This window comes from Pelophylax lessonae (genome assembly GCF_965119305.1).
Source record: "Pelophylax lessonae genome assembly, chromosome: 8".
Classification (NCBI taxonomy): Eukaryota; Metazoa; Chordata; class Amphibia; order Anura; family Ranidae; genus Pelophylax; species Pelophylax lessonae.
Genome location: NC_138775.1, coordinates 219,253,842 through 219,281,482, shown reverse-complemented (window position 1 = coordinate 219,281,482; position 27,641 = coordinate 219,253,842).

The window sequence follows — 27,641 nt, the reverse complement described above, 5'->3', positions numbered from 1 at the left end:
ATGCAGAGATTAGCGTGTGTGCCCCCAATGTAGTGACCAGCATACGTGGTGCCCCCAATGCAGAGATTAGCGTGCGTGCCCCAATGTAGTGACCAGCATACATGGTGCCCCCAATGCAGAGATTAGCGTGCGTGGCCAAAATGTAGTGACCAGCATACGTGGTGCCCCCAATGCAGAGATTAGCGTGCGTGCCCCCAATGTAGTGACCAGCATACATGATGCCCTCAATGCAGAGATCAGCGTGCATGCCCCCAATGTAGTGACCAGCATATATGATGCCCCCAATGCAGAGATCAGTGTGTGTGCCCCCAATGTAGTGACCAGCATACGTGGTGCCCCCAATGCAGAGATTAGCGTGCATGCACCCAATGTAGTAACCAGCATACATGATGCCCCCAATTCAGAGATCAGTGTGCGTGCCCCCAATGTAGTGACCAGCATACATGGTGCCCCCAATGCAGAGATTAGCGTGCGTGCCCCCAATGTAGTGACCAGCTTACGTGGTGCCCCAAGGCAGAGATTAGTGTGCGTGCCCCCAATGTAGTGACCAGCATACGTGGTGCCCCCAATGCAGAGATTAGCGCACGTGCCCCCAATGTAGTGACCAGCATACATGCCCCCAATGCAGAGATTAGCGTGCGTGCCCCCAATGTAGTGACCAGCATACATGCACCCAATGCAGAGATTAGCGTGCGTGCCCCCAATGTTGTGTTCAGCATACGTGGTGCCCTCAATGCAGAGATCAGCGTGAGTGCACCCAATGTAGTGACCAGCATACGTGGTGCCCCCAATGCAGAGATTAGCGTGCATGCCCCCAATGTAGTGACCAGCATACATGGTGCCCCCAATGCAGAGATTAGCGTGTGTGCCCCCAATGTAGTGACCAGCATACGTGGTGCCCCCAATGCAGAGATTAGCGTGCATGCCCCCAATGTAGTGACCAGCATACGTGGTGCCCCCAATGCAGAGATTAGCGCGCGTGCCCCCAATGTAGTGACCAGCATACATGCCCGCAATGCAGAGATTAGCGTGCGTGCCCCCAATGTAGTGACCAGCATACATGCCCCCAATGCAGAGATTAGCGTGCGTGCCCCCAATGTAGTGACCAGCATACATGCCCCCAATGCAGAGATTAGCGTGCGTGCCCCCAATGTAGTGACCAGCATACGTGGTGCCCCCAATGCAGAGATTAGCGTGCGTGCCCCCAATGTAGGGACCAGCATACGTGGTGCCCCCAATGCAGAGATTAGCGTGCGTGCCCCCAATGTAGTGACCAACATATGTGGTGCCCCTAATGCAGAGATCATCGTGCGTGCCCCCTTCATAGCACCAGAACAACTGACTGACAGGACAATGTGCGGGCCGGGTCCCCCCCTGAGGCATCATTCACTTACCGTTACCGGGCAGCCTTCAGGTAGAGGTAGGGACGGTCACTTACTCACACTCGACTTCTTCTGCGGACTTCCGATGCGACTCCTTCTTCCGATCTGCCTCGACTTCTTCTGCGGACTTCCGATCCGACTCCGCTGACTCCTTAGCTCAGTCCCGACTCCCGACCTCAAGTCACGCGGGCGCGGCTCTCGCTCTCCTGTCCTCTCTCTCTCTGCAGCGGGCAGGAACTGAAGGTGATCGTGACGCCGGGGTGGTGCTCTGCGCCCCGATGACCCCCAGAAGAGCGCCAATCTGCCGGCCAAAGGTGGGGTCAAAAACCCCAACCCCCATACCCAGCACTAGGTCCGGAGCCCCTACTGATTTACAAAAGCTTGTCCCATCAACAGAAGTCAATCAAGTTACTGATTAGCAGGGATGGTCACACACTAGTTGAAATTTGTCCAGTCCCAACTGAACTAGCAGAATTTCACTCCATTTATGGGCAGCTGGCTTAAGCCAAAGTATACTGAACCTCGTACTTTAGCAGTCAGTATAGAAAATATGTTTTATATTACAAACCTAATTGTTGGTGCCAAATTTACTGTATAACCTTAATTAAAACAGAATTGCAAATCTCAAATTACTTTTTAGCTAAGGGATTGTTTTGCTTTTGAATGCTGCGTTAAGCTCCTAAAGAGAGAAACTTATAGATTCCATTATCCATGCTAAACAGGGTGGATGGAGGAATATTCTGCTGCAGAGCATTGCATTCTGACAGCTGACATCCACAGCACTCAGATCACCCAGACAATGACTACAGACAATTTGGTTGCAATCACTGTTAGGCTGGAATTTTGACCAATTACTGTAAATTTGAGCAGTTTATGGCCATACAGGGTTAATAGTAGAGAGCCGGAGTCAGGGCCGGCCCTACCATGGGTCCCACTGGGTCCATTGGACCCAGACAGCATTTGGAGAGGGGCAGCAAATTGACTCCCAAAATTTTTTTTTTTACAGCAGTTTTGTGTGTCCTCAGTTTGCAGCGTGTTACAGGTGGAATTTCCCCCTACTCATACTGCCGCCCGTAGTGCAAACTGATAAGTATGATAAGGCAGAGTGTCTCCTCCAGGGAACTTCCCTCACATGATCATGGTGTGCACAACAACGACCTCAGACATCAGCACACTCCATCTCACGCAGGGCAGGCTGGATCTTCTTGTTTGGGGTACCGGTCCAGTAGTGAGTTATGGAAGAAGATAACAGTATTCACATTTTTTTCTAAAGGTTATATTTATATAAGATAATGGATGTGGTGGCATTTTGTTGAGTGTGATTTGTTTGGGGGGGGGGCCAGCATTTCATTCTTGGACCTAGGCAGCACAATGTCTTGGGCCAGCCCTGGCTGGAGTTGGCCAGGTAGACCAAAAGCTCTGAAGGCAATAAATGTACTCACAGGTACAGGGATGAAAAAGGGTTTATGACAGCAGATAACATAAACCCAAAGACTAGTCTTGTGTTTCATCTCTTCTAGAATATGTACAGGGTATAATACTGGATCTTCTTTGATTGTTGCCTAAACAAGCTCTGCAATGGGGCTCTATCTCATACCCAGTGGGCTTCTATGGCAATAGTTATGCCACTACTAATGCTTACCTTCCAGGTACCAGAAGTGTCTATTGATGTCTCATGGTCAGTACCAGGATCTCCAAAAAAGGAGTACAGATCCATTTCCCACACATACTCAACTCCTGACTAAGCACTGATTGGGATCCTGGCAATAGCACAATTTAAAATATTGCAGGGAACTCTGAGAAGGTATCTTTCTAGAGCTCTCCATGGCATTACAACTGATATTTGGACTTCATCTATATATGGACAACTACTTTGCCCACATTTGGACTATCCTTTTTTTTATTAAACTGGTACATAACAAAGCCATAATGCTGGCAAAAAGTATTTGTCCGCTTATTGATTTTTATTTTTTATTTTTTGTTTTGCATATTTGTCACACCTAAATTATTCAGATCATCAAGCAACAAACTTTATTATGACAAAAGAAAGCGCTATGTCAGAAGACAAGCTGGAGGAGAGCTGCCTGTAGGCCGGGCACAGTGGCCAATTTCCAATATGGCTGCACCTGCACAAATACGCGCACACGTGCTGCGAACGATCTTTCACCAGGGCGAACACGTGTGCATGTGGGCACAATCAATGCACGTCAGATTCTGGCACCCTCTGGCCTTTAAAAGAGAGATTGTGGCACATGGACATTGCTGACTGGTCTTCAGCATCCTTTGGATCCCTCTTATTTCTCTCCATGCTCTGACTTCAGATTGCCCACTGATCTGCTCTTGTCTCTTGTCCTGTGTATAGCCTCAGCTTGCCTGTCTACGTCTTTGCTTTACTGTCTGCTGACCACTGGCTTACCGACCTTGGCATCTATCCCTGACTATGCCTCTGTCATGGTCTTACCTTCTTGCTGTTGTCCTTCGTTTGACATGTGCTGGCGGCCATCTTGGTTTCTGGGTTTCTTGTAGCCTCCCACCCTGCGGCTCCTCCTTCCCCCTGGGAGGAGCTGGATGCCTAGCTCATATATATAGGAGGTCTGTGGCTTCAGTTCCTTGCTTGGTCCTCCTGTGTTCACATGCTTCTAAGACTGCTGCTGCTTCTGGTTCCTGATCCTGGCTTCATCTGACTACCCTGCTGGTTCCTGATCCTGGCTTCGTCTGACTACCCTGCTGGTTCCTGATCCTGGCTTCGTCTGACTACCCTCCTGGTTCCTGACCTCTGGCTTCGCAAGACCCTGCTTCGGTTTCGCCATCCGTTTGGACTTTTGCTTTACAGCTTGTTTTTCAATAAAGCCTTCTTATTTTCACTTATCTGTTGTTGTACGTCTGGTTCATGGTTCCGTGACATTAGGACCAAGCCATGAATTCTGACGGTACAGGGCCATCCTCGCTACCCACGCTGGTTGCCAGACTTGATCAGCAGGATCACCTGTTGGGTCGGTTCGCCGTGGCGTTGCAAACCCTGCTTGAACGCACGGCTCATTTCGCTCCCATTGCCGATGGGTCGGTTGTCGCTCCTGGGCCCGCTCCTACTGCCGCTCCGGTTGTTGCGCCAGAGTCTACCCCGACACCTGTTGTTGCGCCTGCGATGTTTCGGGGTATGACTGGTTCTGCCCCCCTTCCACAGCGCTTTGGGGGAGAGCCAACTCAGTGCCGAGGTTTCCTTAACCAGGTGGGCATTTATTTCGAGTTGCTGCCACATGCCTTTCCTACTGAGAGATCAAAGGTGGGCTTCTTAATCTCGCTGCTCTCGGACAAGGCCTTGGCCTGGGCCAGCCCTTTATGGGAGAACAACAATCCGGTGGTTGCCGAGTTTTCCGGTTTTGTTGCTTCTCTTCGGAAGGTATTCGATGTGCCGGCTCGTGCTGCCTCTGCTGCGAAGCTCCTTATGTCCATCAGACAGGGTTCACGATCCGTAGCTGAATACGCCATTGAGTTTCGTACCCTGGCAGCAGAGGTGGGCTGGAATAATGAGGCTCTGGTCGCTGCTTTCTCTCATGGTCTCTCGGATGCCTTGAAGGATGAGGTTGCAGCTAAGGACCTACCAGTGGAGCTCGAGTCTCTTATTTCTTTCCTGATTTTGATTGACACCAGACTCAGGGAGAGACCTTCCTTTAAGGAGGGTCTGCGGAGGCCTCCTAACAGATTGGCACCTACCTTTGCTGTCCCACCCGTGCCTCCCTCTCCTCCCACGCCTCCTGGGGATGACTTGTCTGGGGGTGAACCCATGCAGCTGGGGTTTGCTCGCCTGTCCGAGGGGGAGAAGGTACTCCGGAGACGCGAGGGCCGATGCATGTACTGTGGTCTCGGTGGGCATTTTCGGTTGGCTTGTCCGAACCGTTCGGGAAACGCTCGCACCTGAGATCCTGTCGGGGGCAGATCTTGGGTGGAGTCTCCTCGTCCCCGGTTTCCCGTGTTGACAAACCACTGATCACTGTTGTCCTCTCCTGGGTCGGGGGCTCGGTGACGACCCAGGCGTTGGTGGACTCTGGTGCTGGTGGTTTGTTCATTGATAGTGTGTTTGCTGCCGCCAATTCCATTCCTCTGCAGGCTCGAGGTTCTCCACTGGCTCTTGAGGCGATAGACGGCAGACCCCTTCTGCCGCCACACGTGACTCATGAGACCCTTCCAGTGGGGATAGCCATTGGTGCCGTTCACAGAGAGTCGGTCTGCTTCCAGGTTATTTCGTCTCCACACTACTCGGTGGTCTTGGGGTACCCCTGGCTCCAGAAGCATAATCCGACTTTCGATTGGAGATCGGCCGAGATCCTCTCGTGGTCACCGCAGTGTGGGGCTAGTTGCATCCATGGGCCTGTCAAGTTGCTGTGTACTTCCTCGGACTCTCTGTTGCCTACTGAATACGAGGAGTACCGGGATGTATTCGATAAGGTGCGCGCGGTTGCCTTACCCCCGCACCGTCCATACGATTGTGCCATAGAGTTACAATCTGGTGCCGTTCCTCCTCGTGGCAAAGTCTATCCACTGTCGGTAGCGGAGAATGAGGCCATGGAGGAGTACGTGAGGGAGGCGCTTTCACGCGGACACATTCGCAAATCCTCGTCCCCGGCAGGGGCTGGATTTTTCTTTGTGAAAAAGAAGGGCGGTGAGTTGAGGCCTTGCATCGATTACAGGGGTCTCAATCGCATCACGATCAAGAACGCTTACCCGATACCCTTGATTTCCGAGCTGTTCGATCGCCTTAAAGGGGCCACGGTCTTTACCAAACTCGACCTGAGGGCGGCATATAACCTCGTAAGGATCAAGGCGGGCGATGAGTGGAAGACCGCGTTTAACACCAGGACCGGTCATTATGAATCCTTGGTTATGCCCTTTGGGTTGTGCAATGCGCCCGCAGTCTTTCAGGAATTCATCAACGATGTTTTCCGTGACCTGTTGCAGCAGTGTGTGGTGGTCTATTTGGATGACATCTTGGTATATTCTGAATCCATGGAGACCCACATTCTGGATGTCAGACGAGTGTTGCAACGGTTACGAGAGAACAAGCTGTTCGGTAAGCTTGAGAAATGCGAATTTCACCGATCCCAGGTAACCTTCTTAGGTTACATCATTTCCGCTGAGGGGTTCTCCATGGATCCTGAGAAGGTTTCGGCTGTCTTACAGTGGCCCCAGCCCAGTGGCCTTCGCTCCCTGCAGCGCTTTTTGGGCTTCACCAATTATTATCGGAAGTTCATCAGGGACTTTTCCATGCTAGCCAAGCCTCTCACGGATCTGACCAGGAAGGGCAGTAATTCCCAGGTCTGGCCGCTCTAGGCCATCCGAGCTTTTGAGGCTCTAAAGTCCGCCTTTGTGTCGGCTCCGATTCTGTCGCATCCCAACCCTGGGTTGCCCTTTGTCCTCGAGGTGGACGCGTCTGAGACGGGAGTAGGCGCCCTTCTGTCTCAGCGTAGAACACCAGAGGGTCCTCTGCTTCCTTGTGGGTTTTACTCCCGGAAACTGTCTTCCGCGGAGTGCAACTATCAGATTGGTGACAGGGAGTTATTGGCCATCGTGCAGGCTCTTAAAGAATGGAGGCACTTGCTCGAGGGTTCGGTGGTTCCGGTCCTCATCCTGACGGACCACAAGAATCTGACCTACCTTTCTGAGGCCAAGAGATTGACACCACGTCAGGCCAGATGGGCTCTGTTCTTGTCACGTTTTAATTACGTGGTCTTCTACCTACCCGGTTCCAAGAACATCAGGGCGGATGCCTTATCACGGCAGTACTCCGACCTGTCCAGGGAGGAGTCGATTCCTACTTCGGTCATACCTCCGAATCAGATCCTGGCCGCCATTCGCACCAGCCTGACCTCTCCCCTGGGTGAGCAGATTTTGGCGGCTCAATCTGGTGCTCCCTCTGGGAGACCCAACGGCAGATGTTTTGTGCCTGAGGAGTTGCGCACTCGGTTGTTGCGAACCTACCATAACTCCAAGACCGCGGGGCATCCTGGAAAGAATCAGCTGTCCTGGGCTGTTTCACGTCTGTTCTGGTGGCCTTCCCTACGTTCCGACATCGCCGCATATGTAGCGGCATGCTCCGTTTGTGCCCAGAGTAAGTCCCCTCGGCACCTTCCGTTGGGCCTTCTGCAACCCATAGCCACCGGGGAGCGCCCATGGTCACACCTGGGGATGGATTTCATTGTGGACCTCCCTGCATCTCGAGGCCATACGGTCATTCTCATGATTGTGGATCGGTTTTCCAAAATGTGCCACTGTGTTCCTCTCAAGAAGTTACCCTCTGCACAGGAGTTGGCCACGATTTTTGCCAGGGAGGTCTTCCGGTTGCACGGTTTGCCCAAGGAGATTGTGTCGGATCGGGGAAGTCAGTTTGTGTCCAGGTTCTGGCGCGCCTTTTGCTCCCAGTTGGGGATTCATCTCTCCTTCTCCTCGGCCTACCACCCTCAGTCCAATGGGGCCGCAGAACGATCCAATCAGGCCTTGGAGCAATTCCTTCGTTGCTATGTCTCCGATCACCAAGACAATTGGGTTGACCTCCTGCCTTGGGCTGAGTTTGCCAGGAACACGGCGGTGAACTCTTCCTCTGGGACGTCTCCCTTCATGGCCAATTATGGGTTCCAACCTGCCGTGTTACCGGAGGTATTCTCTCCCCAGGATATTCCGGCTGTGGAGAATCACCTTTCCGTCCTACGTGCTTCTTGGGTACAGATCCAGAAGTCCCTTGAGGTCTCTGCGCAGCGCCAGAGACTCCAGGCTGATCGCAGTTGAGCGCCTGCTCCTTCCTACCAGGCCGGAGACCGTGTATGGTTGTCCACCCGCAACCTCAACCTTCGAGTGCCCACTCCCAAGCTGGCGCCTCGCTTTGTTGGTCCCTTCCGAGTGCTTCGCAGGGTAAACCCGGTAGCCCGGTAACCCGGTATGCCCTTGCGCTTCCTCCTGGCATGCGGATCTCCAACGTGTTTCATGTCTCCCTGTTGAAGCCACTGGTGTGTAATCGTTTCACTTCCTCGGTTCCTCGGCCTCATCCGGTCCAAGTGGGTAATCGTGAGGAGTATGAGGTGAGCAATATCCTGGACTCACGCCTGGTCCGCGGTCGGGTGCAGTTTTTGGTTCATTGGCGTGGTTATGGTCCAGAGGAGCGTTCCTGGGTTCCCTCCGCAGATGTCCATGCTCCTGCCTTGCTCCGAGCCTTCCACGCACGCTTCCCTCAGAAACCGTTCTTTACTCCGCGGAGGAGGGGCCCTTGAGGGGGAGGTACTGTCATGGTCTTACCTTCTTGCTGTTGTCCTTCGTTTGACATGTGCTGGCGGCCATCTTGGTTTCTGGGTTTCTTGTAGCCTCCCACCCTGCGGCTCCTCCTTCCCCCTGGGAGGAGCTGGATGCCTAGCTCATATATATAGGAGGTCTGTGGCTTCAGTTCCTTGCTTGGTCCTCCTGTGTTCACATGCTTCTAAGACTGCTGCTGCTTCTGGTTTCTGATCCTGGCTTCGTCTGACTACCCTGCTGGTTCCTGATCCTGGCTTCGTCTGACTACCCTGCTGGTTCCTGATCCTGGCTTCGTCTGACTACCCTCCTGGTTCCTGACCTCTGGCTTCGCAAGACCCTGCTTCGGTTTCGCCATCCGTTTGGACTTTTGCTTTACAGCTTGTTTTTCAATAAAGCCTTCTTATTTTCACTTATCTGTTGTTGTACGTCTGGTTCATGGTTCCGTGACAGCCTCCTGCTTCCCCCTGTCTTCTGTGATCTGCCTTGGTGCCTATCTGCAGCACCCAGCCCACTGTACCTATCTGTAGTACTTACCTGCTGTTCCAGCCTGCGAACCTACTTGCTGTATCCAGCCTGCTGCACCACTTTCCACTGCAACCTGTTTCCTGCTGTGTGCAGGCCGCACCATCATCAGCTCCACTGGGTCCTACTGCTCACCACATCTGGTATCCACCTACAGAGAGATCTCCACACCTGCAGCTCTCATTTTAGGCACAGCCAGAAACCCTTGCTTCTTTGGGCTTCATGTGACTCTGTGGGGGGCAAAACATCACTTCAAGGACTCCTTGTTCTTTTTTACACTAAAGATAGTTCTTAAAGACGAGCTCCAACCTCCCCCCAAAAAAGTAAGTTAGCAACTACAAATGCATTTTAATAAAAGAATACTTACCTGTCTAGGGATCCGGCGCTGTCTTTACCCAATCGGATTCTTCAATTGGCTTCGGGTCCAGACGCTAGTATCCTAAATAAGGGAAACTGTAAGTGAAGCCTTGCAGCTTCACAGCTGGTTTCCCATGGTGCATGCCCAAGCCAGGCTGCACTTTGTGAATGGTCCCACTGTCTTCTGGGACCTGTGATGTGTTCCCAAAGACTGCGAGGGAAGGAGAGGGGGCTGAACCCCCGTTTGGATCACCATGCCGATATGATGGTAAGTGGGAGTGAGTACCTTTCAAAACCAGGTATCCAGTCAATCCCACCCCTCCAATTGACAATCATTAAAGAGGAGAGGGGAGAATGTAAAGAAGGGGAACTTACTCTTTTGGGTGAAGTTCCTATTTAAAGACATTGGCTGTATATTTGGGGTTGTCCTGCTGCAGAATAGATTTTGGTCAACACAGACTAATACCTGAAGTTTAGCAAAAAATAACAGACTGGCAACAAACTGAAGTTACATAGAATGAAGGATGCGTTCCTTTACGCAGCATAAACCATAGGTATTTGAAATATGACTTTTATTTATTCCTATAAAACATTGTCTTTACTGTATATATGTACAAAAAGGGAGGGCGGGTTTATTGGTTGGCCAATAGTGTACTAATGATTAAGTGCACACAATGATGAATAATCAAGCTGAATCAAGAGAAGATAGATAATAAGAAAAGATAGAAGTGAAAACAATTACTCTCTTCTATGGAGTCTCGAATTGTGTCTATCTAGACAAGATGGTCTATAACGATCTGGGTAGCCACACACCACTAATTATGCTTGCTCCTCTTACTCATCAAGTCAATCTAAAAGCTGCAAGGCTCTATCTCTCTGGCTCATATCTATCCTAAATATCTTCTCTTATAGCAAAGCTATCCACTGGAGCTAGTATCTGTATGTTCATGACAGGCAATATTCTCTGAGACTAAATTGACAAGAGAGATTATGAGAGATTCCTTATGAGGCAGGTTTGAATAGCTTTTTTTAGCCTTCAGATTCAGACCAGGCAGATAATATTTGCTGCTTCAAATGCCAAACAGTCATTTAGCTTTGTGAACAGTTAACATACAGATACTAGCTCCAGTGGATAGATTTGCTATAAGAGAAGATATTTAGGATAGATAAGAGACAGAAAGATAGAACCTTACAGCTTTTAGATTGACTTGATGAGTAAGAGGAGTAAGCATAAATTAGTGGTGTGCGGCTACCTAGATCCTTACAGACCATCTTGTCTAGACAGGCAAAATTCCAGATTCCATAGGAGAAAGTAATTGTTTTCACTTCTCTCTTTTCCTATTATCTACCTTCTCTTTCAGCTTGATTAGTGATCATTGTATGCACTCAATCATTAGTACACTCAGTGCTGTATCTTGGCCTAGGCCAACAAGGCCCAGGCATAGGGCAGCACTTTGCAGGGGGGCAGCAAAAAAGCTGCATCCCGCAGGAAAAAAAACAACCTTCTCCCGACTCCTGCACGAAAAGGGTCCCCGTCGACTTGCGCTACACTTTTAGTATAGTGCCAGTCTTATGGAGCGAATTGGGCCGGGGGACAGGGTCCAGCAGGCAAGTCAGTCTGGCAGCCCCATAAATCGATCACACTGCTACCTCCTGGTATGATAATACCGGCCGATGAGGACATTCGGACAGACCACAGGCCGCCGACCACACTTAAATACAACTGGCCCGACGACCGCCAATGCTAAAAAGTGTGGCCCTGCAGCCTAATGCTCCACCTATCCTCCTCCACCCCCGGGTATGGCAACCATCATGTCAGTAATATAATTTAATTTCTTTAAACATCCTTGTCCTTTTAACACTTTTACTTGTACTGTATATGATGACAATAATATTTTGGACCTGCTTACCTCATATGTGCTATTGTAATATGTCACTGGGTTAGTGAGATTACTCCAATCTTATACGATATTAGGACTTGTGTTTGCTGCCACTGATTTTTTGACTTATTTGTATAATGACTATGGACTTCCTATTTATTATACAAATAAGTGAAATAATCCTATGATTACAATCAGTGGCAAACACAAGTCCAAATATCCTAAAAGAAAGGAGTAATCTTACTAATCAAGTGACATAAGGCTGTACTAATGGCCACTGATAAGGCTGCACTGATTGCCACTGATGAGGTGGCAATGATAAGCTGCAGTGATGGGGCTGCACTGATAAGGCAGGACTGATATGCTGCACTGATGGGCACTGATATGCTGCACTGATGGGCGCTAATAGGTTGCACTGATGGGCACTAATATGCTGCTCTGATGGCCACTGATAATGCGGCAAAGGTGGGTACTGATAAACTGCACTGATGGCACTAATGAGGCTGCACTGATAAGGCAGCACTGATATGCTGCACTGATGGGCACTGATGAGGCTGCACTGATGGGCATGAGGCGGCACGGATAAGCTTTACTGATGGGGCTGCACTGATATGCTTCCCTGATGGGCACTAATAGGCTGAACTGATGGGCACTAATATGCTGCACTGATGGCCACTGATGAGGCAGCACTGATAAGCTGCACTGATGGGGCTGCACTGATATGATGCACTGACAAACTGCACTAATGATCACTGATAGGCTGCACTGGTGGCCACTGATGGGGCTTTACTGATATGCTGCACTGATGAGCAGTAATGAGGCTGCACTGATGGGCACTGATGAAGCTGAACTTATGGGAACTGATGAGGCTGCACTGGTGGCCACTGATGGGGCTGTACTGATATGCTGCACTGATGAGCAGTAATGAGGCTGCACTGATGGGCACTGATGAAGCTGAACCTATGGGAACTGATGAGGCTGCACCGATGGACAAAGATGAGCACTGATAGACTGTGGTTGTGGTCTGTGGTTTACAGATGACAGGGCGTGGCCTTTACAGGAAGGGGTGAGTCATATTTAAATCAGGGGGTGCCCAAGGTTAGTCAGGCCTAGGGCAGCACAAAACCCAAATACACCACTGAGTACACTATTGGCCAACCAATAAATCCACCCTCCCTTTTTGTACATACAGTGCCTTGCGAAAGTATTCGGCCCCCTTGAACTTTGCGACCTTTTGCCACATTTCAGGCTTCAAACATAAAGATATAATACTGTAATTTTTTGTGAAGAATCAACAACAAGTGGGACACAATCATGAAGTGGAACAAAATTTATTGGATATTTCAAACTTTGTTAACAAATAAAAAACTGAAAAATTGGGCGTGCAAAATTATTCAGCCCCTTTACTTTCAGTGCAGCAAACTCTCTCCAGAAGTTCAGTGAGGATCTCTGAATGATCCAATGTTGACCTAAATGACTAATGATGATAAATAGAATCCATCTGTGTGTAATCAAGTTTAATAAATGCACCTGCACTGTGATAGTCTCAGAGGTCCGTTTAAAGCGCAGAGAGCATCATGAAGAACAAGGAACACACGAGGCAGGTCTGAGATACTGTTGTGGAGAAGTTTAAAGCTGGATTTGGATACAAAAAGATTTCCCAAGCTTTAAACATCCCAAGGAACACTGTGCAAGTGATAATATTGAAATGGAAGGAGTATCAGACCACTGCAAATCTACAAAGACCTGGCTGTCCCTATAAACTTTCAGCTCATACAAGGAGAAGACTGATCAGAGATGCAGTCAAGAGGCCCCTGATCACTCTGGATGAACTGCAGAGATCTACAGCTGAGGTGGGAGGGAGACTCTGTCCATAGGACAACAATCAGTCGTATGCTGCACAAATCTGGCCTTTATGAAAGAGTGGCAAGAAGAAAGCCATTTCTTAAAGATATCCATAAAAAGTGTCGTTTAAAGTTTGCCACAAGCCAACTGGGAGACACACCAAACATGTGGTGCTCTGGTCAGATGAAACCAAAATCAAACTTTTTGGCAACAATGCAAAACATTATGTTTGGCATAAAAGCAACACAGCTCATCACCCTGAACACACCATCCCCACTGTCAAACATGGTGGTGGCAGAATCATGGTTTGTGCCTGCTTTTCTTCAGCAGGGACAGGGAAGATGGTTAAAATTGATGGGAAGATGGATGGAGCCAAATACAGGACCATTCTGGAAGAAAACCTGATGGAGCCTGCAAAAGACCTGAGACTGAAGGTCTTTTGCAGGTCTGAGGCTGAAAGAAATCAAGATTATAGAAGCCAGACTAAGAGTACACGAAGAGGACATAAATAGTAATCATAAGTCCAAATCTGTACTAAGTGAAGATGCAGACTCCTACTTCCTTTCATACGCCCAGGAGAATGAAAGGAAATCACCAGTATGTAGTGAAGAAAAAAGTCAGTGCCCTTCTATCCCTGCTCAGAAAGACAAGGAGAGAGACTTACCTAATTCAGAACTAGGTGAGAAAATAAAACTAGATGATCCTATTCCTAGATGTCACTGCAATGGTCAGGAAAATGTTGCAACTATTGTCCCAGCAAGACGACAGAGAACAGTCCCAGCAAGACTGCCCGTTCCAGAACCTGCTGTATTTTCAGGAGATATACTGAAGTTCATAGAGTGGAAGGCGAGTTTTGAAATGATCATTGAGCACTATTGTTCCAGGCCAGTTGACAAGTTATTCTACCTTCAGAAATATGTTGGTGGAGAAGCAAAGAAAGCTCTTGAAGGTAACTTCTATAGAACAGACAAAGAAGCCTACAAGCAAGCTTGGGAAAAGTTAAATGCAAGATATGGTCATCCTTTCTTAGTACAAAGAGCCTTTAGAGAAAAATTGAATAACTGGCGTAAGATAGGTCCTACAGAACATTTCAAACTCCAAGAGTATGTTGACTTCCTGCAAGCATGCAGCAATGCCATCCCACATGTACGAGGACTAGAAGTACTGAACGACTATCTGGAAAACCACAGGATGCTAGCTAAACTACCTGAAGGAGTGGCTTCTAGGTGGAATCGCTATGTGACTGAACAGTTAGATCTAAATAAGGACTTCCCAAGTTTTGAAAAGTTCTCTGAGTTTGTCAATAAGGAAGCACGAATAGCATGTAACCCAGTAACAGCATCTTATGCCTTAAAATCCTTAGAAGAAAGGCCTGCGAGAGATATAAGACGTTCAAGAGCAGCTAGCTTTGCAACCAACACAGCAGCTAAAGTTCTAGATACCTACGAGAGCAAGTTCAAAGTCACTACTGGGATCAGTAGAGAGACAGAACTGAAAAATCCTCAGACTACCTTTAAGTGTATGTTCTGTGGAGAGAACCACTCCATACACAAGTGCCAACAATTGAAAGAGAAGTCCTCAAATGAAAAGAAAAAATTTGTACTTGATAAACAACTGTGTTTTGGATGCCTAAGAAAAGGACATATTACTAAGGAGTAGGGTTGAGCGGACACCTAGATGTCCGTGTTCGACGGGTTCGGCTGAACTTTAAAAAAAAGTCCGGGTCCGTGTCCCGGACTTTTACCGAACTTTTCCCGGACACCGAACCCCATTAAAGTCAATAGGGACCCGAACTTTAAGGCACTAAAATGGCTCTAAAACACCAAAGGAAAGGGCTAGAGTGCTGCAAATGGCAGCAAAACGTAATTAAGAGCATGGCAAGTGCTCTGCAAACAAATGTGGATAGGGAAATAACTTAAAACAACAAAAAAAAAAACAGAAAAATAAAACAATGTTCTTCTTCATCTCTGAAGGACGAGGCCCATATGGAGTAGGAGGGAGGTTGAGGTGGTGGTGGATGTGGCGGTGACATAGGCGTGCGCACAGGGTGTGCCGGGTGTGCCTGGGCACACCCTAATCACCTAGGGCACATAGCATTGCCAGTGAGGAGATGGGAAAGATCTCCCTCGGACCTGCTCTGCTCTATTTCTCTTTGCCAGCAGGGAGAGTAATGTATCGGGGCCATGTACCTGTAGGCAAACACATGCATGTGTATTTCAACTTTGGGGTGCACACCTTAATGCAATAGGCTGCGCACACCTATGGGCGGTGTAGGTGGAAGCGGCGGTGGAGGAGGACCAGGGCCGGATTAAGAGCATCATGGGCTTGGTGCTGAGGATTTTGAAGGGCCTTAAGGGCCGTGCCTTGGCATGCACCCAGAGGAGGAAGGGTGCAGCCATGCATGCCTAATTCAACATGGGACGCTGTCTCTGAAGCCCATAAACACATCCATGCATCGGCAACTGTCCCTCCTTGTCCGGCCTTCGCGCTGTGTGGGGGGTTCTGAGGGTGCTGCCTGGGGAAGCGAGCATAGAAGCCAGACTTCTGTGTTTACAAGTGACAGAAGAGCGGTAACAGTGAATATGGCCAACCCGGGGCCTATATAAAAGGTAGGGGCCTGGAGCTGCAGCTCCAATAGCCCCTACGTTAATCTGGCCCTGAGGAGGAGGACGAGGTAGCCAACACTGCTTCTTTTCACAAATTTTAAATGAGGGTACACCCCAAAAGAGTGAGAAAGAGCAAAAATGGAACAATGGGTGGGTAAGGTCGGTATCCATTGCTATTCTGCATAAGGTACGGAAAAGTCCCGTGGGATCCATGCCTGGTTCATTTTAATGAACGTGAGCTTGTCCACATTGTCTCTGGACAGGCGGCTGCGCTTGTCTGTTATAACGCCCCCAGCCGTGCTAAATACCCGTTCAGATAATACACTGGCTGCAGGGCACGCCAGCACCTCCAAGGCGTAAAGGGCAAGCTCAGGCCATGTGCCCAATTTGGAGACCCAGAAGTTGAAGGGGGCAGACCCGTCATTCACTACATGTAGGCATGTGCACACATACTGCTCCACCATGTTGGTAAAATGCTGCCTCCTGCTAAGACGTTCCATCTGAGCTGCTGGTGCTGCTGTTTGTTGTGGCGTGCTGACAAAGCTTTTCCACATTTCGGCCATGCTAACCCTGCCTTCTGAGGTGCTGGCGGTGCCCTGGTTGCGTTGGCGACCTCCTCCTCCTCCTCTGCCTTGTGCTTCCACTGCGGCCCCGCTGTCAGATGGGAATGCCAGCAGCATGGCGTCTACCAGCGTGCGCTTGTACTCGCGCATCTTGCGATCGCGCTCCAGTGAGTGAATTAAGGACGGTACGTTGTCCTTGTAACGGGGATCCAGCAGCGTGGCCACCCAGTAATCAGCACAAGTTAGAATGTGGGCAACTCGGCGGTCGTTGTGGAGACACTGCAGCATGTAATCGCTCATGTGTGCCAGGCTGCCCAGAGGCAACGAAAGGCTGTCCTCTGTGGGAGGTGTATCGTCCGTGTCCTCTGTATCCCCCCAGCCACGCACCAGTGATGGCCATGAGCTGGCCTGGGTGCCACCCTGCTGTGAACATGGTTCCATCTCCTCCTCCAGCTCCTCCTCCTCCTCATCCTCCTCATCCTCCAGAACTGTGCCCCTGCTGGACAATTGTGTCCCTGGCGTTTGTGTGTGCAGGAACCCACCCTCGGAGCCCCTTGCGAATGAATGCCCTGAAAGCCTTGGAAATGTTACCTCTTCATCCTCCTCCTCCTCCTCATCCTGTGCCACATCCTCTTCCATCATCGCCCGAATTGTTTTTTCAAGGAGGCATAGAAGTGGGATAGTTAAGCTGAGAACGGCGTCATTGCCACTGGCCATGTTGGTGGAGTACTCAAAACAGCGCAACAAGGCACACAGGTCTCGCATGGAGGCCCAGTTATTGGTGGTGAAGTGGTGCTGTTCCGCAGAGCGACTCACGCGTGCGTGCTGCAGCTGAAACTCCACTATGGCCTGCTGCTGCTCGCACAGTCTTTCCAGCATGTGCAAGGTGGAGTTCCACCTTGTGGGCACGTCACATATGAGGCGGTGAGCGGAAAGGCCGAAGTTACGCTGCAGCGCTGCCAGGCGAGCAGCAGCAGGGTGAGAACGCCGAAAGTGCGCACAAACAGCCCGCACTTTCTGCAGCAGCTCTGACATATCGGGGTAGTTTTTAAGGAACCTCTGCACCACCAAATTCAGCACATGCGCCAGGCAAGGGATGTGCGTCAAACCGGCTAGGCCCAGAGCTGCTATGAGATTTCGCCCGTTATCGCACACCACCAGGCCGGGCTTGAGGCTCGCTGGCAGCAACCACTCATTTGTCTGCTGTTCCATGCTCCTCCACAACTCCTGCGCGGTGTGTGGTTTGTCCTCCAAACAGGCAAGTTGTAAAACTGCCTGCTGTCGTTTACCCCTGGCCGTGCTGAAGTTGGTGGTGAAGGTGTTACGCTGTCCGGATGAGGAGGCGGTAGAGGATGAGGAAGCGGAGTAGGAGGAGTTAGGAACAGGAGGCAAACTGAAGCGCCCTGCAATCCTCGGTGGTGGAAGGACATGCGCCAAATTGCTATCCGCCTCAGGCCCATCCGCCACTGCATTTACCCAGTGTGCCGTTAGGGAGATATAACGCCCCTGACCGTGCTTACTGGTCCACGTATCGGTAGTTAGGTGGACCTTGGCACAGATGGTGTTGCGCAGTGCACACCTGATTTTTTCCCCCACTTGGTTGTGCAGGGAAGGGATGGCTTGCCTGGAAAAGTAGTGGCGGCTGGGCACGACGTACTGTGGGACAGCCACCGACATAAGGTTTTTAAAACTGTGCGTCTCCACCAGACGGAATGACAGCATTTCAAAGGCCAATAATTTTGAAATGCTGGCATTCAGGGCCAGGGATCGCGGGTGGGTAGGGGGGTACTTCCTCTTCCTCTCAAGTGTTTGGGAGATGGAAAGCTGAACGCTTCCACGGGACATTGTGGAGATGGTTGTTGGTGACCCAGGTGGTGGTGTTGCTGACAGATCGTCTGTTTGCGGGGTGGCAGGTGCCGGTATCACTACAGATGTGGCTGGAGCGGCCGAGACTGCAGCAGAAGAGGAAGCAGGATGAGCCAGAGACGTTTCTTGGTTTTGAAGGTGTGTACTCCACTGCAGCTCGTGCTTTGCACTTAGATGCCTGATCATGCAGGTTGTGCTCAGGTTGAGAAGGTTTATGCCTCGCTTCAAGCTCTGATTGCACAGGGTGCAAACCACTCGTGTCCGGTCATCAGCACATTTTCTAAAGAACTTCCACGCTAGAGAACTCCTTTGAGCTGACTTTGGTGCGCTCGTTCCCTTGCTGCGTTGGGCAGTAGCGGGCGTAGTGTCTAGGGCACGGCCGCTCCGCTTCTGCACCCTGCTCCCTCTTCTGCTGTGCTGGTGGCTCTGTGCGACCACCGCCTCTTCCTCCAAACCACTCAGGTCACCTGCATGACGTTCATTCCATGTGGGGTCGAGGACCTCATCGTCCTCCACATCATCTTCCACCCAGTCTTCACCCCTGCCCTCCTTGTCGGTCTCCACAATGCTGAACGCCGCAGCAGTTGGCACCTGCGTTTCGTCATCATCGGAGACGTGCTGCGATGGTCCTTGCATGTACTCATCTTGAGAAATAAGTGGTTGGGCATCGCTGCACTCAATCTCTTCCACTTCTGGGGCAGGGCTAGGTGGATGGCCCTGGGAAACCCTGCTGACAGAGTCATCAAAAAGAAGAAGAGACTGCTGTATGGCTTGGGGCTCAGACTGCTTGCCTGATTTGCAAGGGGGTGAGGTGAAAGACGGTTGGACATCGGCTGCAGGTGCCAACTGTGACCTTTCTGCAGTAGACTGGGTGGGAGACAATGTGAAGGAACTGGAGGCACTGTCAGCAGCAAACCAATCTACTATCGCCTCCACTTGTTCTGGCCTCATCACTTCTAGAGGCGTATGATGCCCTACCAAATACTGATGCAGGTTCTGTCGCCTACTCACACTTGAGGAAGGTGTTTCACTTGTGCGTGTAGCTGGCACAGATCGACCACGTCCTCTCCTTGCAACAGGAGCTCTACCAGCAGCACCACGACCCAGGCCACGGCCCTTATTTGACGGTCTCCTCATATTTCTGTAATTTAAGATCTTGCCCTAGAAAGGTTTTTATTGAATTGCGGAATAGGAAATATGATCCAAAAAAGTGTATGTATCTCACACGTACACAACCACACTAGGCCCCAATTACTATTGTTTCTACCCCTAAAAGGATGGATGAGGAGTAGGAGGAGTATGGAACAGACAGCACCCTCAAATCTTCAGAAGTATGAGATGAACCTCAAAAACTTGGAAAGGTGGATCTCACACGTACCGACACAGACTTTCCCGCAATTCAATTGATCCTCAAAGGTTTTTATTGAATAGCGGAATAGGAAATATGATCCAAAAAAGTGTATGTATCTCACACGTACACAACCACACTAGGCCCCAATTACTATTGTTTCTACCCCTAAAAGGATGGATGAGGAGTAGGAGGAGGAGTATGGAACAGGCAGCACCCTCAAATCTTCAGAAGTATGAGATGAACCCCAAAAACTTGGAAAGGTGGATCTCACACGTATCGACACAGACTATCACGCAATTTAATTGATCCCCAAAGGTTTTAATTGAATAGCGGAATAGAAAATATGATCAAAAAGAAAGTGTATGTATCTCACATGTACACCACCACACTAGGCCCCAATTACTATTGTTTGTACCCCTAAAAGGATGGTTGAGCAGTAGGAGGAGGAGTATGGAACAGGCAGCACCCTCAAATCTTCAGAAGTATGAGATGAACCCCAAAAACTTGGAAAGGTGGATCTCACACGTACCGACACAGACTATCACGCAATTTAATTGATCCCCAAAGGTTTTAATTGAATAGCGGAATAGAAAATATGATCAAAAAGAAAGTGTATGTATCTCACACGTACACCACCACACTAGGCCCCAATTACTATTGTTTGTACCCCTAAAAGGATGGTTGAGCAGTAGGAGGAGGAGTATGGAACAGCAGCACCCTCAAATCTTCAGAAGTATGAGATGAACCCCAAAAACTTGGAAAGGTGGATCTCACACTTACCGACACAGACTATCATGCAATTTAATTGATCCCCAAAGGTTTTAATTGAATAGCGGAATAGAAAATATGATCAAAAAGAAAGTGTATGTATCTCACACGTACACCACCACACTAGGCCCCAATTACTATTGTTTGTACCCCTAAAAGGATGGTTGAGCAGTAGGAGGAGGAGTATGGAACAGGCAGCACCCTCAAATCTTCAGAAGTATGAGATGAACCCCAAAAACTTGGAAAGGTGGATCTCACACGTACCGACACAGACTATCACGCAATTTAATTGATCCCCAAAGGTTTTAATTGAATAGCGGAATAGAAAATATGATCAAAAAGAAAGTGTATGTATCTCACACGTACACCACCACACTAGGCCCCAATTACTATTGTTTGTACCCCTAAAAGGATGGTTGAGCAGTAGGAGGAGGAGTATGGAACAGGCAGCACCCTCAAATCTTCAGAAGTATGAGATGAACCCCAAAAACTTGGAAAGGTGGATCTCACACGTACCGACACAGACTATCACGCAATTTAATTGATCCCCAAAGGTTTTAATTGAATAGCGGAATAGAAAATATGATCAAAAAGAAAGTGTATGTATCTCACACGTACACCACCACACTAGTCCCCAATTACTATTGTTTGTACCCCTAGAAGGATGGTTGAGGAGTAGGAGGAGGAGTATGGAACAGGCAGCACCCTCAAATCTTCAGAAGTATGAGATTGTGTTCACTGTACCCCACAAAGATTGTGTTCACTGCACCCCACAAAGATTGTCTTCACTGTACCCCACCAAGATTGTGTTCACTGCACCCTAAAAGGATTTTGTTCACTGCACCCCAAAAAGGATGTTGTTCACTGCACCCCAAAAAGGATTTTGTTCACTGCACCCCAAAAAGGATGTTGTTCACTGCACCCCAAAAAGGATTTTGTTCACTGCACCCCAAAAAGATTGTGTTCACTGCACCCCACAAAGATTGTGTTCACTGCACCCCAAAAAGATTGTGTTCACTGCACCCCAAAAAGGATTTTGTTCACTGCACCCCACAAAGATTGTGTTCACTGCACCCTAAAAGGATTTTGTTCACTGCACCCCAAAAAGATTGTGTTCACTGTACCCCCCAAAGATTGTGTTCACTGCACCCCACAAAGATTCTGTTCACAGTACCCCACAAAGATTGTGTTCACTGCACCCTAAAAGGATTTTGTTCACTGCACCCCAAAAAGGATGTTGTTCACTGCACCCCAAAAAGGATTTTGTTCACTGCACCCCAAAAAGATTGTGTTCACTGTACCCCCCAAAGATTGTGTTCACTGCACCCCACAAAGATTCTGTTCACTGTACCCCACAAAGATTGTGTTCACTGCACCCTAAAAGGATTTTGTTCACTGCACCCCAAAAAGGATGTTGTTCCCTGCACCCCAAAAAGGATTTTGTTCACTGCACCCCAAAAAGGATGTTGTTCACTGCACCCCAAAAAGGATTTTGTTCACTGCACCCCAAAAAGATTGTGTTCACTGCACCCCACAAAGGATTTTGTTCACTGCACCCCAAAAAGATTGTGTTCACTGCACCCCAAAAAGGATTTTGTTCACTGCACCCCACAAAGATTGTGTTCACTGCACCCTAAAAGGATTTTGTTCACTGCACCCCAAAAAGATTGTGTTCACTGTACCCCCCAAAGATTGTGTTCACTGCACCCCACAAAGATTCTGTTCACTCTACCCCACAAAGATTGTTTTCACTGCACCCCACAAAGGATTTTGTTCACTGCACCCCAAAAAGATTGTGTTCACTGCACCCCAAAAAGGATGTTGTTCACTGCACCCCAAAAAGGATTTTGTTCACTGCACCCCACAAAGATTGTGTTCACTGCACCCCACAAAGGATTTTGTTCACTGCACCCCAAAAAGATTGTGTTCACTGCACCCCAAAAAGGATGTTGTTCACTGCACCCCAAAAAGGATTTTGTTCACTGCACCCCAAAAAGATTGTGTTCACTGCACCCCACAAAGGATTTTGTTCACTGCACCCCAAAAAGATTGTGTTCACTGCACCCCAAAAAGGATGTTGTTCACTGCACCCCAAAAATGATTTTGTTCACTGCACCCCAAAAAGATTGTGTTCACTGCACCCCACAAAGATTGTGTTCACTGCACCCCACAAAGGATTTTGTTCACTGCACCCCAAAAAGATTGTGTTCACTGCACCCTAAAAGGATGTTGTTCACTGCACCCCAAAAAGATTGTGTTCACTGCAGCCCAAAAAGATTGTGTTCACTGCAGCTCACACACAGAAAAATGGATGTGGATCACTGACACCTGCCTATCTCCTATCCCACACCACACAGCAATATCGATTGTAGTTTGTAGAACACAGTTTCCCTAAAATTCAGCAGCAGCCTCTCCCTAACAGGATTGAGAAGAGATCGTAGATCGGGACTAAGTGCAGACCCCACACAGCAATATCGATTGTAGTTTGTAGAACACTCTGACCCTAAAATTCAGCAGCAGCCTCTCCCTAACAGGATTGAGAAGAGATCGTAGATCAGGATTGAGTGCAGACCCCACCCCCCACACAGCAATATCGATTGTAGTTTGTAGAAGACACTGACCCTATAATTCAGCAGACTCTATCCCTAAAATGCCTACAACTCGCCCTGCCTAAACACTCCGACCTGTCCCTCAATTCTATCCGGACACCAATTCGTTTTCCCTGCCTGTCTTTCCCTAATCAGCAGCCAGCACGTATGTGTGCTCTGTCCCTGATCTAAGCAGCAGAATGAAGCCGCTGCGGCTGCCTGGAACTTATAAAGACTTGGTCACATGCTTCAGACGGCCAATCACAGCTACTGAGACATTTGCAGGCATGGCTGGGATGGCTTAAGGCACACCAGTTAAACGATTGTTGATTGGCTGTTGAAAGACCGCCATTAAAAGAGCGCCAAAGCATGCAAAACCCGGAAATAAAACGACCGAACACGGATTTTTACCCGAACATACAGTAAAGTGTCCGTGTCCGTGTTCGGGTACAAAAAATCCAATTATTCGGTACGAACACGAATAATACAGTCCGTGTTCGCTCAACACTACTAAGGAGTGTAAGAAAAGGGCCACATGTAGTGTTTGCAAAGGACGCCATCCTACACCACTACATGAAGAACGTACAAAGAAGGATGAATCCTCAATACCTAAAGATGCTGAGGAAGAAAAGAAAGTATCAGTATTCTCTTGCAGAGTAAGGGAAGGAGAAAGCAACGGCACATCAATGGTTGTACCAGTGTGCATTTTAAATCCTAAAAGGATAGGTTGCACTGATGGGCACTAATATGCTGCTCTGATGGCCACTGATAATGCGGCAAAGGTGGGTACTGATAAACTGCACTGATGGCACTAATGAGGCTGCACTGATAAGGCAGCACTGATATGCTGCACTGATGGGCACTGATGAGGCTGCACTGATGGGCATGAGGCGGCACAGATAAGCTTTACTGATGGGGCTGCACTGATATGCTTCCCTGATGGGCACTAATAGGCTGAACTGATGGGCACTAGTATGCTGCACTGATGGCCACTGATGAGGCAGCACTGATAAGCTGCACTGATGGGGCTGCACTGATATGATGCACTGACAAACTGCACTAATGATCACTGATAGGCTGCACTGGTGTCCACTGATGGGGCTTTACTGATATGCTGCACTGATGAGCAGTAATGAGGCTGCACTGATGGGCACTGATGAAGCTGAACTTATGGGAACTGATGAGGCTGCACTGGTGGCCACTGATGGGGCTGTACTGATATGCTGCACTGATGAGCAGTAATGAGGCTGCACTGATGGGCACTGATGAAGCTGAACCTATGGGAACTGATGAGGCTGCACCGATGGACAAAGATGAGCACTGATAGACTGTGGTTGTGGTCTGTGGTTTACAGATGACAGGGCGTGGCCTTTACAGGAAGGGGTGAGTCATATTTAAATCAGGGGGTGCCCAAGGTTAGTCAGGCCTAGGGCAGCACAAAACCCAAATACACCACTGAGTACACTATTGGCCAACCAATAAATCCACCCTCCCTTTTTGTACATACAGTGCCTTGCGAAAGTATTCGGCCCCCTTGAACTTTGCGACCTTTTGCCACATTTCAGGCTTCAAACATAAAGATATAATACTGTAATTTTTTGTGAAGAATCAACAACAAGTGGGACACAATCATGAAGTGGAACAAAATTTATTGGATATTTCAAACTTTGTTAACAAATAAAAAACTGAAAAATTGGGCGTGCAAAATTATTCAGCCCCTTTACTTTCAGTGCAGCAAACTCTCTCCAGAAGTTCAGTGAGGATCTCTGAATGATCCAATGTTGACCTAAATGACTAATGATGATAAATAGAATCCATCTGTGTGTAATCAAGTCTCCGTATAAATGCACCTGCACTGTGATAGTCTCAGAGGTCCGTTTAAAGCGCAGAGAGCATCATGAAGAACAAGGAACACACGAGGCAGGTCTGAGATACTGTTGTGGAGAAGTTTAAAGCTGGATTTGGATACAAAAAGATTTCCCAAGCTTTAAACATCCCAAGGAACACTGTGCAAGTGATAATATTGAAATGGAAGGAGTATCAGACCACTGCAAATCTACAAAGACCTGGCTGTCCCTATAAACTTTCAGCTCATACAAGGAGAAGACTGATCAGAGATGCAGTCAAGAGGCCCATGATCACTCTGGATGTACTGCAGCGATCTACAGCTGAGGTGGGAGGGAGACTCTGTCCATAGGACAACAATCAGTCGTATACTGCACAAATCTGGCCTTTATGGAAGAGTGGCAAGAAGAAAGCCAGTTTCTTAAAGATATCCATAAAACGTGTCGTTTAAAGTTTGCCACAAGTCAACTGGGAGACACACCAAACATGTGGTGCTCTGGTCAGGTGAAACCAAAATCAAACTTTTTGGCAACAATGCAAAACATTATGTTTGGCGTAAAAGCAACACAGCTCATTAATGGTTGTACCAGTGTGCATTTCAAATCCTAAAAGGAGGAATAAGAAGGTATATGCCTATGCACTATTGGATGCCCAAAGCGATGTTACCTTCATTGATCAAGAAATCTGCAAGAAATTACAAGTGGCTACAGAACCAGTGAAGCTCAAACTCACCACAATGACGGGGAGAGATACATTAGTGAACAGTCAAAGAGTCAAAGGATTGAGAGTTAGAGGACTTCATTCAAACCTCACATTAAATCTACCTCCAGCCTATACGAAAGGCGATATACCTCTAGATCGAGATCGCATACCTACCTGTGAAACAGCCAATAAATGGGAACACCTATCTGTCATATCACATGAAATGTCCCCGCTGAAGGAGTTTGGTGTAGGACTGTTGATAGGCTACGATTGTCCCGAAGCTTTGGTACCACGAGAGGTAATCACAGGAGGAAAGGGTGAACCCTACGCTGTTCGAACTGATCTAGGATGGGGTGTTGTTGGAGGAAAACAGCAGATTGCAAACTCAAGACAGGTGACAGGATTGTGTCATTGAATATCCGTCCAAGAGTTACCAACTGTAAGTTCAGCAAAAGTAATCAAGATCCTTGAGTCTGACTTTGCAGACATAAGTTCTGAAGAAAAGAGTGTATCTCAAGAAGACATAAAGTTCGTACATACTCTAGAAGAAAGTATTCAACAGAATCAACAAGGTTATCTTGAAATGCCCTTACCCTTTAGAGAACGACCTTGTCTGCCAAATAACAGAAATTTTGCCCTAGCAAGATTGAAATGCCTGAAGAAAAAGATGGGAAGAGATCCCAAATTCAAGCAAGATTATTTTAAATTCATGGAAGGCATGCTTGAAGAAGGACATGCAGAGAAGGTGAATAACCAACCTAAAGAAGGAGAAGTGTGGTACATCCCACATCAAGGTGTTTACCACCCAAAGAAACCAGATAAGATTAGAGTAGTATTTGATTGCTCAGCAAAGTATGATGGTGTTGCATTGAACGATCACCTACTAAAAGGACCAGACCTTACAAACACTCTGCCTGGAGTACTCTGTAGATTCAGAAAGTATCCCTTTGCGGTCGTGTGTGACGTTGAAAAGATGTTCCACCAGTTTCATGTGAAGAATGAAGATAGAGACTTCCTGAGGTTTCTATAGTGGGAGGACGGAGATACAGACACAGAGCCAGCAGAATACAGAATGAAAGTACACTTGTTTGGAGCAGCATCGTCTCCAGGTTGCGCCAATTATGGTATGAAGTACCTGGCCAACAAAAATGAAGAGGATTGCCCATCAGCAGCAAATTTTCTTAAGAAAAACTTCTATGTAGATGATGGTCTTATAAGTCTAGAGTCCACAGAATCTGCAATCAAACTAGTAAAAGAAAGCCAAGAGTTATGCGCAAGAGGAAATCTGCGCCTTCATAAATTCATCTCAAACAACAGAGAGGTACTGGAATCCATCAGTGACTCTGAACGTGCATCAACAATGAAGGATGTAGATCTCAATTATGATCATCTTCCAGTTCAAAATGTACTTGGATTGGGATGGAATGTAGAGAATGATGAGTTCTTCTTTGAAGTATTCTTTGAAGAGAAAGTTGCAACTAGACGTACCATTCTTTCCGCAGTGGCTTCTATATATGATCCATTGGGATTCTTGGCCCCAGTGATCCTCAAAGCAAAAGAAATGTCCAAGTTGGTGACATAGTATTAGTGAAAGAAGAAGATTTACCTAGAAGTCAATGGAAATTGGCTAAAGTTCTAGAAGTTCAAAAGGATAAAGACAGACTAGTAAGAAGAGCGTTGTTACAAATAGGAGACTCAAAACTTGACAAAAAGGGAAAACGTCTCACTACTCCACTCGTGTTGGAACATCCTATACAGCAGTTAGTTGTTCTACTTGAAAGTGATAAAAGACACTTGGAAGTTGAGAACCTGATAGAAAATTCCCCAAATTCATGTTCAAATCCTACTATAGAGAACATAGAATTATAGGTAATTTTGGTGGGAGTGTAGCTGGCCAGCTAGAACCTGTCCTAGGTTGCTAATATGACCTACATTCATATACAGCTAGACCTGCTAATAATCTTAATAAGGTGCATATGTTTATATATGAGAGACAAAAGCAGAGTTATTTACTGTGATTTCATGTTTGGATGTCACATAACAGTTGTATGTTGTGTTCACAGAAGCAAAGGAAAAATATGCCTGTAA